Here is a 10,142-nt window from a genome sequence, read left to right as displayed (position 1 = left end):
ACAAGATAATACAATTATGCACATACTCAATCTGCGGACAGAACTCACGGTGTCGTCCTTTGTGGACGCATCAGCATAGCACAGAGAAAATGAGGCCGAACCAGATAGCAATGAAAAATAATTTTCCAAAGCCAGATTTAAAAGGCCCGAACAATAATGTACATGAATGTACAACTATCTCTCTCTCTCTCTTTCTCTCTCTTTCTCTCTCATGCATGGACGCCGGTGTCAGTCAGGGTAGTAAGTTAGGTACTTGTGCACTAACTTGCAGTGCTTTGCTGCACGAGGTCACCTATCCTTGGTGTGCTTTCATCTTACGCCTGATCTGGCTTCATTCTGCACTGAGGCCGAAGTGCATGTGATCTTTCAATAATGATATTCCTGTCGCGATGTTTCGCCGTCCGTTGAATGTCAGCACTATCAGAATCACTCGAGTCAGAGGTGCTAGTACAGCCTTTGTCAGCGTTTTGGACGTGTCTGGGGAGGCTCTCCTCCTACCAGGAAACTTCCGCTACACCATACAGCAGACCTTGTAGCCTTTGTAGGTCAGGATCCCTGGAGACGGCTGACAACCACCAAGACACAGACACTACAATATATCATGATCCGGATACTGGATAGTGAGGTTTTTTTTAACCCAACAGTTGAATATCCGGAGCGTTGTATTTCCCATGTTGCATGTTGGTGGACAAGCAACACTTCTCTTTTCTTCTTTACAAGATACGGAGAGCCACAGACCCCCTTGGTGAATGGTTTGCAGTAACCGCCAGCAAAAATCACAGGGAGGGAAGGCACATAGCGATGATACTTGCGGCAAGATACGACCTGCATTGTAAGACTAAGACCAGTCAGTGCAGTGAGCTAAGGGAGATTTGAAATTGGTTCGGATTTTGGGTGCGAGTATTGCCATCATAATTATCACGCGCATGCAACCATGATATGACCTGTCCAGTGGGTGGTGGTGCAGATACTTGTGGCACTTTTCATTGAAGGACTGGAGCTGTCTGGGTTGCGGCCCTGCTGGTAGGATGGTCGCTGGTAGGCTGTTCCACAAGGGAATAATACAGTCTGGGTAGGAACCCCGGAGGCTGCTACGAGTGCACACGGGCAACGTTGACTTGAGCTGGAGCGGGTGGGAGTGGGCAGCCTCCGTTGCTAGCCTAGTGGATCGACCACCCACTAGGCGGGGGTTGGCTGGGGTAGGAGGATGGACTTCAGGGGGCTTGTTGTTGGGAGATGGACAGCTTGAAGTTGAACGAAAGCGCAGCAACCAGTCGGCGGTGTTTCAGGCTCGGGAGCCAGACTCCTGGGTCAATACTAGTAACCTTCGGTGCCTTGAGCTGTATTTAGTCCAGCCTGGATATGCATGACCCCATCCACACCAGGCAGCAGTATTCCATTGTTGGCAGCACGAAGCCCTTAGAGCTTTGTAGACTGCCTTTGCGGCCGCTAGAGTCCAACAGGGGCGCAGCCTTTTTTTACGAAGTGAAGGCGTTGGGCTGCCTTTGAGGCCACGGCCCGGAGATGTGCTGAGTAGGACAATGGCGAATCGATTACGCCCAGAAGCTTGATTTCCTTCTCTTCAGGAACAGTTACGCCATTGAAGATAACTGGTGGGAGCGCTGTGGTAGGCTTGCGGTGGTCAATGATGAGGACCTGAGATTTGAGTGGCTCGCAGATGACCTTCCACTTGGAACCCAGTGTGAGACGGCGTCCACTGCTTCCTGGAGTTGTGTTGCAGAGTCGGATATGCTGGCGGTGGCAGAGATGCACTGGTACAGTGGCGTGTCATCTGCATAGGTGGCAAGCTCAGCACCAGCAGGCATGGTATCCTCGCAGCCATTCACATACAGGAGGAATAACGTAGGTCTAAGGATGCTACCTTGTGGTACCGCTGCTTGGATGTGGTGCAGGGAGGACTCTTGGCCGGCCACAACAGCATGCAGTCGCCGGTTGTGTAGGTAGTTTTCCATCCATCAGATAAGCGGGCCGTCTAGACTGTACACGGAAGCCTTGTTCAGTAGGCCAGCATGGCTGACTTTATCAAAGGCGCCTGCTATATCTATCGCCAAACCATGGGCGGCTCCTCCAAGGCCGGCTGCTATGGACCATTCACAGTGGACCATTCGTCAGCTATGCTCAGGCTCTTTCTGAACCCTAACTGCTTCGCGGAGATGACTTTGTGGGACTCCAGGAAACTGGTTATCTGGCGATTGACAACCTTTCAATCACTTGGGATATTAAAGGCAGCAGAGACAAAGGTCGGTGATGTTGAGGCAGGTCCTTGAATTTCTTTTTGTGAATGGGCGTGACTCTAGCTGTCTTCGAGGATGTCGGCATAACCATGCCATAGAAGCTAAGGGAGAACAGTTTGGAGAGTGGATTACTAAGGGGGTCAGCACACATCTTCAGAACTCGCACTGGAATGTCGTCAGGTCCAGTAGCTTTCGATGCATTTAAGCGCCAGAGTTCTCTCTTGACCGTGGCAGAGCGGAACCGAACCGTTGAGAGCTTTTCAGCCGTGTGCTGAGCAACATGGGGAAATCAGTCGCAGGTTGGGTGGCGGGGAGGTCGTCGGCGCCCAGGCTGCACTTTGAGGCGAAATACTGCCCAAAACACTCAGCTTTTTCGACATTCGATACGCATTCCAAGCCAGGCTGCGGCGTGAGAGTTGCGATGGAGGTGTTTCTGCTGATGCCACCTGCTTGCTTGATGGTAGACCACTACAAACGGTCACTCAGGCTAGCTTTGGAGAGCTTAGTGCGCAGGGTAGCCAGGCGGGCCACCTTGGCACGCTGGAGGATGTCATTACAGCGTAGTGTGGCTGCCGAGGCTGTCTGTCGCGCTGCTGTTGACTTCTGCCGTCTGGCAGCAGCCCACGCCCTCTCTTTTGCTTTCACGACATCGGTGCACTGAGGGGTCCACCAAGCTGGGTCCGTAGGCTGGTATGTGAGTTGTCGGGATGGGATGAAATGTGACATGCCCTGGAGGATAATTTCGGTGATGTTGGCACACGACTTATCATAGGCTAGGAAAAAGTAACGAAGGCGGTCCCAGTCTGCTTGGTTGTACCGCCAGACAGTGCGTGTGGGTTTTGATTCTTGGAACGCAGAGATAGGGAAGTCCATAGTGAGGACAGCGTGGTCAGAGGACCCCAGTGGGGCATGGCATTTCACCTCAACCGGTTCGCCGAAGTCAGACATCACAAGATCCGGAGTGGTATCTCCACGTGTGGGGATGTTGACATGTTGCTCCAGGCCATGAACATAGCAGAGTTCCTCGGCTGCTTCCCCTGCCCAGGTAGTCTTGGTGCTCCCTAGCCATGCTTCATTGTGGACATTGAAGTCCCCTGCGAGGATAACATAATCACCGTGGCTGCGGGCATCACGTAGGTGGGCATCAAGATATTCGATCTGCTCGGTGTCTGTCCCGGCTCTGGAGCCTGACCGATAGAGTGCACAGATAACAATCTTGGACCGGCTAGCCCTTGACACAGATATCCATATCACTTCATGATGTTCCGTGCTGAACCGGCCTAAATGTTGGAAAGCCAAGTTTGATTCCTTCTCCAGTCCGTTGACGCGTCAAAAGCGACTGGACATGATGACTTGCCGGGTATTGTCCTTAGAAACTCGGCATCAATACTGGCTCCCTCGCTCACCATGATTTTCAATAGTTCGCTATGTCAGGGGTGTGTTTCCCATCCTTTTAAAATTGCTAATGTGTCGCCACTATTCAAAAGTCGCGGCCTTGACCCTTGTCAGCCTACTGCGTATCGCCCTATTTCTCTACTACCAGTCGTTTCTCGCCTCCTCGAGAAGATCGTCAAAGCTCAGCTTACATCCTTTCTGACCGATCACAGTATTCTCCCTGACTCGCAATTCGCGTACAGGAAGAACCACAGTACGGAAGACGCTCTTGTGCTAGCTGTAAATCGCTGGCTGAAAGCGAAGTATGAGCGCAAACTCACAGGTGTGATATTCGTGGATATGTCAAAGGCTTTCGACTGTGTCAAACACACCATCTTGGCACAGGAGCTATCCGACATTAGGGTCGGCGGTACTGTTCAGCTATGGTTCACTGGTTACCTGAGCGAGCGGCTTCAACGCTTAGTTGTGGGAGGAAATTGTTCGGAATACGTCGCATGCCGTCGAGGGGCTCCGCAAGGATCCGTCCTCGGCCCCCTCCTGTTCACACTATTTATTTATTTATTTATTTATTTATTCAACATCTTATGGCTTCCGATGGCAGCCAAAACGGGAAGATGTGGGTGATAGCCAACCATGGTAAAAGAAGGAGAAGATTATATCCATGAAAAGGAAACAGCCGAAAAGCTATATTGATTAGTTTTTACTTGCAAGTATTATTATTATGGTGCACTCAGTCATCAGCAGGCCCTCAGATTCACTTTAAATTCTTTCAATGATGCAGAAATCTTCACTGATTCGGGAAGTTGTAGCCATGCACAGTAGCCCTGGAAGAATGGCGATCTTGTGAATTGCGTTGACTTGGCCTTGGGAAGAGACACTTTGTTTCTGGTTGAGCGGCCCGAAACAAACCAGTTATAAGGCTTTATATGTTCAGGAACACAACCCAAGAGAATTCGATGAACCAATATACAGAGGCAAGTTAGTCGGCGTTGCTCTAACGGAGTAGTCTGAGCTAATAAGTACAACTCATTGGAGGGAAAGGAAGGTTTCTTCGAGAACAAAATTTTTAGAACTTTCTTATGATGAACTTCAATGGAATCGGATAAGACCTTAGCTAGGCCACACCAGGCTGTGGCAGCATATTCAAACAATGGAAGGAGATAAATTTTATATATAGCGGAACGGCACGGAATAGAGAGATGTTTACAATGACTTTTAATATAGCCAAGAGCACGGCTGACTTTATTACAAATGTAATCTACATGAGCCGACCAGGACATGGATGAATCGAACATTACCCCTAGGTGCTTGTGCTCCTTTACCGTCTGAATTTCTGTGGGTGAATTGGGAAAGGTGAACTTAAACATTGAGGCAGAATCTGTTAGAAACAGTACTTTGGTTTTTGAAACGTTTGCCTGAAGCCTCCAACTGGACATCCAGGTGACAATCATATTTATCGCGTCTTGCAACTCTGACTCAAGCTGTTTGACAGTTTTACAGTGGCGCAAAGCAGCTGTGTCGTCAGCAAACAATGACATTCCAGAAACATGACTTGGTAGATCATTAACATACAAAACAAAAAGCAATGGTCCAAGAATTGAGCCCTGAGGCACCCCCGACAGCACGGGTAGCTTTGGAGAGTCTGCTCCCGACACGGACACAAACTGGCTTCTCCCAGAAAGATAGCTCTCTATCCACTTCAACGGTGTGTCAGAGATGTTAAATATGACTTGAAGCTTCCTCAAGAGACCTCTATGCCACACTGTGTCGAACGCCTTTGCAAGATCGAAGAAGCAAATGCCCGTGTACAACTTTTCTGCTCTTGCTCCGATAATGTCCTGTACAAGGCGAGTCAGCTGCAGTGAAGTTGAGTCTCCACGACGAAAGCCAGACTGAGCAGGGTGAATGGCAGGGGCAACATGGCTATACAACTGATCATAAAATATTCGTTCACATAATTTTGAAATGCATGATAAGAGAGAGATTGGCCTGTAATTTCCAGGAGTAGCTTTACTACCTTTGCCCTTAAATATCGGCGTTATTTTGGCCACTTTCCATGCCGATGGAAACTTCCCTTTTCTGAAAGACAAATTAAATAGAAGACATAAAGGATATGATAATGATGGTGCTAGAGCCTTAACAACTTCATTGGAGATGCCGTCCATACCAGGCGATTTGTTAAGCTTAAGCTTCGCAATAGCTTTGCGCACTCCAGCTGTGGTTATTATCGGAGCACGAAACGCATTCGGGAGGCAAGGGTGTTGGTCTAAGGACGGCAATGGTATGCGCGGGTCGTCAACAACCGCCACTGATGCAAATTGCTCGTTCAAAGCTGCAGCTTTAGCTGCAGGGTCTGCTGCCAACTTTCCATTTGATGCGAGGTCAGGTATTCCAGGGCTATTTCCCGAAGATCTCTGCATGCGAATGAATTGATGCAATGAAGGGTGATTACTGGTATCGCAAATCAGGACCTGCAGCTTTCGGATATACTCCCGGTGACATTTCCGGGACAGCGACCTCACAATATTTCGTTGCTTTTTAAACAGATATTTGTTGACAGGACTTGGGTACTTCCTACTCCGACTGTGAAGTTCCGCCTTGTGACGGATAGCACCTTTCAATTCCGCATTAATCCAGGGCGGAAGTTGTTTCGACAGGCGTGATCTCCCTGTATCCCTGATGGAGCAACGGTCATAGTGCTGCACACTAATGTGCTGCGTAAAGATGCGGTCTAGAACAGTCTGAATATTTGCAAGTGATTCGTCCACATCTGACGTAACAACCGTATGCCAGGCAACTGCCGCTAGATCATCATTAATACCCGCCCACGTGGTAGGTGTCACTCTCTTAAAATTGTACTTACGGGCAGAAGATGACTGCACAAAATCCCTGGATGAAGCACAAGAGGGAAGCGGGTCCATGGGGATATCAAACTGGCATGAAACGAGGAGGTGATCCGATGCACCCAGAGCACAGGCTGTGTCTATGGACGACACTAGTTGGCTACGATTGCTGAAGATGAGGTCCAAGCATGCCTGGTTGCCTGAAGGTGCGGTGTGCGTGTTTGTGGCGACCAGTTGTTGAAGACCAAAGCAGCCAAACTCTCGTTGTATTGCAGCACCAGCAGGGCATGTATGGTCTGTTGAGCACCAGAGGCTGTTTTTTCCATTCAAATCTCCAGCAATGATGACGTGAGAGGACGATACAGGAATCATCCTGAGAGAATCACCAATAATGTCGCAGTAGCGAGTTATGTCCAAGCTCCTGGTTGAAGGCGGTCGATACGTACAGCAAACGACAATTGGTTCAGTACGGCTTGACCTGGGCGTGAGCTGGACCCATACAGCCTCACACATAGGACGGAGTAGATCCGGGCGATATCGTATGGATCTAAAACGGTGTTCTAGAACAAGGATTGCAACACCACCGTATGCCCGGGAGGTAGTGCCAGACTTGTTTTCACAAGGCGGTCTGTCTCGCCGATAGGTTAGGTATCCCGGAATACAGAAAGGTATAGTAGGCTCTAGCCTAGCTCTAGCCTCCGTAACCTTCGATTCTGCTTGCCCCAGCAGGTCACAAACCAGGAATTTGCAGACAACATTGCAATTGAAGCCTCGGGCAGTTGCGAACAAGTGTGCTCTTCTCTAAGCACAGCCATCACTGGCTTGTCGCAGTGGTTGGAGGACCGCGGACTAATGCTGAACCAAAAGAAAACGCAAGCTCTGTTGATTACCCCAAGAGGCCCAGCCCCTGACACAGATAACATTCGAATTCGCTGCGGAAATGCAACCCTTGCCGTTGTGGAACAAGCGCGGTACCTGGGCGTAATGGTAGATGGGCAGCTCTCCTGGGAGCCTCACGTCAATCACACAATCCAGCAGGTGCGGAAGTCAGTAGGTGCGCTGTGGCGGAGCCGCCGAAGCCTCACCCTGGCGTCAAAGATCCTGTTTTACAGGTCGATGATCCAGGGTAGGTTGTCGTACGCTTCCAACGCCTTTTATCCGTCACTTCAAATTGGCAACATGGAGCCCCTCACACGTCTAACGAAGTGCGCTATCCGCGGCTTCTTTGGTCTGCCACCGTGGTCGCGCACGAGCCCGATCTTTGAACAGCTCCGCCTCACCACCCTGGAGGACAAGTTAAACATTAAGCTCCTCATCTTTGTCTGTTCTCCCGAGCTAGCTCCCTCTTCACCAGCTTCTTTGTGAGAGTTACTGGTGACCGCACTCGGGGAGCAGCACATCACCTCGTTCGAGTACCATTTTGGCCCGGTCCTGCGGGTCGAGCGACCATGCAGTTCATCGGCGCAGTCCTGTGGAACCAGCTCCCGCCTGATCTCCGTTCGACGTTCCGAGCCCAGCCACCTTCAGTTCTGTGCCCTGCTAAAAGCGCATCATGGCTCCGTTTAAATGCTTTTCGGCTACTGTGTTTCTGTGGTATAGCGGACTGAAGAATAGTAAACGTGTTTTGCAATATATGTATGAAGATATTTTGTATATAGTATGTTCCCATTCCGTTTTTCCTTTGGTGTAGCCCTGAGGTTGATTTGATTATTTATTTCTACCCTTCCTCTCTCCGTACTTCTGCCCCCCCCCCCTCTCTCTCTCATTCCTTCTGTCGTCCACATGTATCAAAGGAGGCGAAATCGCCTGTTTGTGGTGCGACGTTAAATAAACTTCTACAACAACAACATTTCACCCAAATGGCAACTCCGCCTCCATGAGCGTTTCTGTCATGTCGGACTTGGGGAGCGTATGCGAGAATTGAGTCTCCGTTACAGCGATGCCATCAGGTGAGGAGCACTTTGCTGCATGTGTGAGTTCACCAAGCTTTGACTTTAGGCCTAAAGCATTGGCGAGTAGGAGCCCGGCTGAGGAAGCGCTTCATTGGCGACCATGTAGTTAATGTTGTGGCGCAGTTCCGGTTCATCTTTTGGGGTCTCCAGCCTCTGGTGGGGAGAGGCGGGAGTTTCTCCGTTCTCGTCCACCATGTAGTGGAGTGGAGATGATGTCTGCCCGTGGTGGCGGCGGCGGTGGTGGTGGTGATGGCTGCGGGGAGGAGGGGGAGGTTGAACCCGGCTGCTATTGTTGCTGTTGCTGTGTAGTCAGAAAGCTGACGGAGGTGCTATTTCTGCTGCTGTGACTGCGACTGTTGGTGCTACCCTCAGAGCTGATTTCGGAGAACCTCTATGGCTTGCAGTATAGCCTCAGCCTAGTATAGCAGGCCTTGGCCAGAAGTTGGGCTCTGTCACTGTGTCACTGTGGAGAGTGAAGTGCCGGGCCTCGATGGTCACTCTGGCGGAAGCACGCCCGCTTTCTGACAGCCGTACACTGCAGGTGTGGACAGGAATGGAGTCACCCTTGTGCCAATTTTTTCCCCCTGCTGCCGTGCTCATATTAGTTATCTAACTTATCTTCTTCTTTGTTCTGTTTGTCCGCTTATTTTGATATATTTTTCTTTTCTCTTATTATCAGTGGGACCATTGTCATTAGGTTTAGGCCTGTTTTGGAACTCCACTCTAAATAAAGCCACACAACAACAACAACAACAACAACAACAACAACAACAACAACAACAACAACAACAACAACAACAACAACAACAACAACAACAACAACAACAACAACAAGAACAGCAGCAGCAGCAGCAGCAACAGCAACAGCAACAGCAACAGCAACAGCAACAGCAACAGCAACAGCAACAGCAACAACAACAACAACAACAACAACAACAACAACAACAACAACAACAACAACAACAACAACAACAACAACAACAACAACAACAACAACAACAACAACAACAACAACAACAACAACAACAACAACAACAACAACAACAACAACAACAACAACAACAACAACAACAACAACAACAACAACAACAGCAACAACAACACCAGAATCTCACTCCTGGTTTGGATACGGAAGTGGCTCCCAGTGCTATCCGTGGCGACCCACATACTACAGTCTGTAGTACACCATGGTACACCACGGCACGCTTGTTCTTGGGTGGCTCAGAGTCAGTAGTACTTACTACAAATTAATTTTTAATACATGTAATTACAATGCTGCTCAATGAAATTCGGGGGGGGGGGGGCAGGGTAGAGGCGCAGAGTCCGGCAGAGTTTAGGGAGTGCCTAGTACTCTAGTAGTAGTACTGCCTAGGCTGGGGTACATGATCCATGCGTACTTATAGTCCAGTTTTCCGGACCTCCCGACCGACACTGGCGACAGGCGGTACTACCGAACTGTGACCGTGACTCTGTCACTCTGGACAAGGAAGGAAATAAACCCTCCTTGGTTGAAGTAAGTAATAATAATTATTAGTTCTGTAACTAACTACATGTACTTCTAATTCTGTCGTTCCACAATGACGCTGCGTGTGACTTCATCATTCGCGCACGTCATGCAGCTTCAAGTCGATCAATAATGACTGCGCATGAGTCATGCCAGTGAATCGAAGTGACACCTACACACACACACACGTAAC

Source organism: Sycon ciliatum, chromosome 2 (genome assembly GCF_964019385.1).
Source record: "Sycon ciliatum chromosome 2, ocSycCili1.1, whole genome shotgun sequence".
NCBI classification, from domain to species: domain Eukaryota; kingdom Metazoa; phylum Porifera; class Calcarea; order Leucosolenida; family Sycettidae; genus Sycon; species Sycon ciliatum.
Note: the sequence above shows the minus strand (reverse complement) of the source record.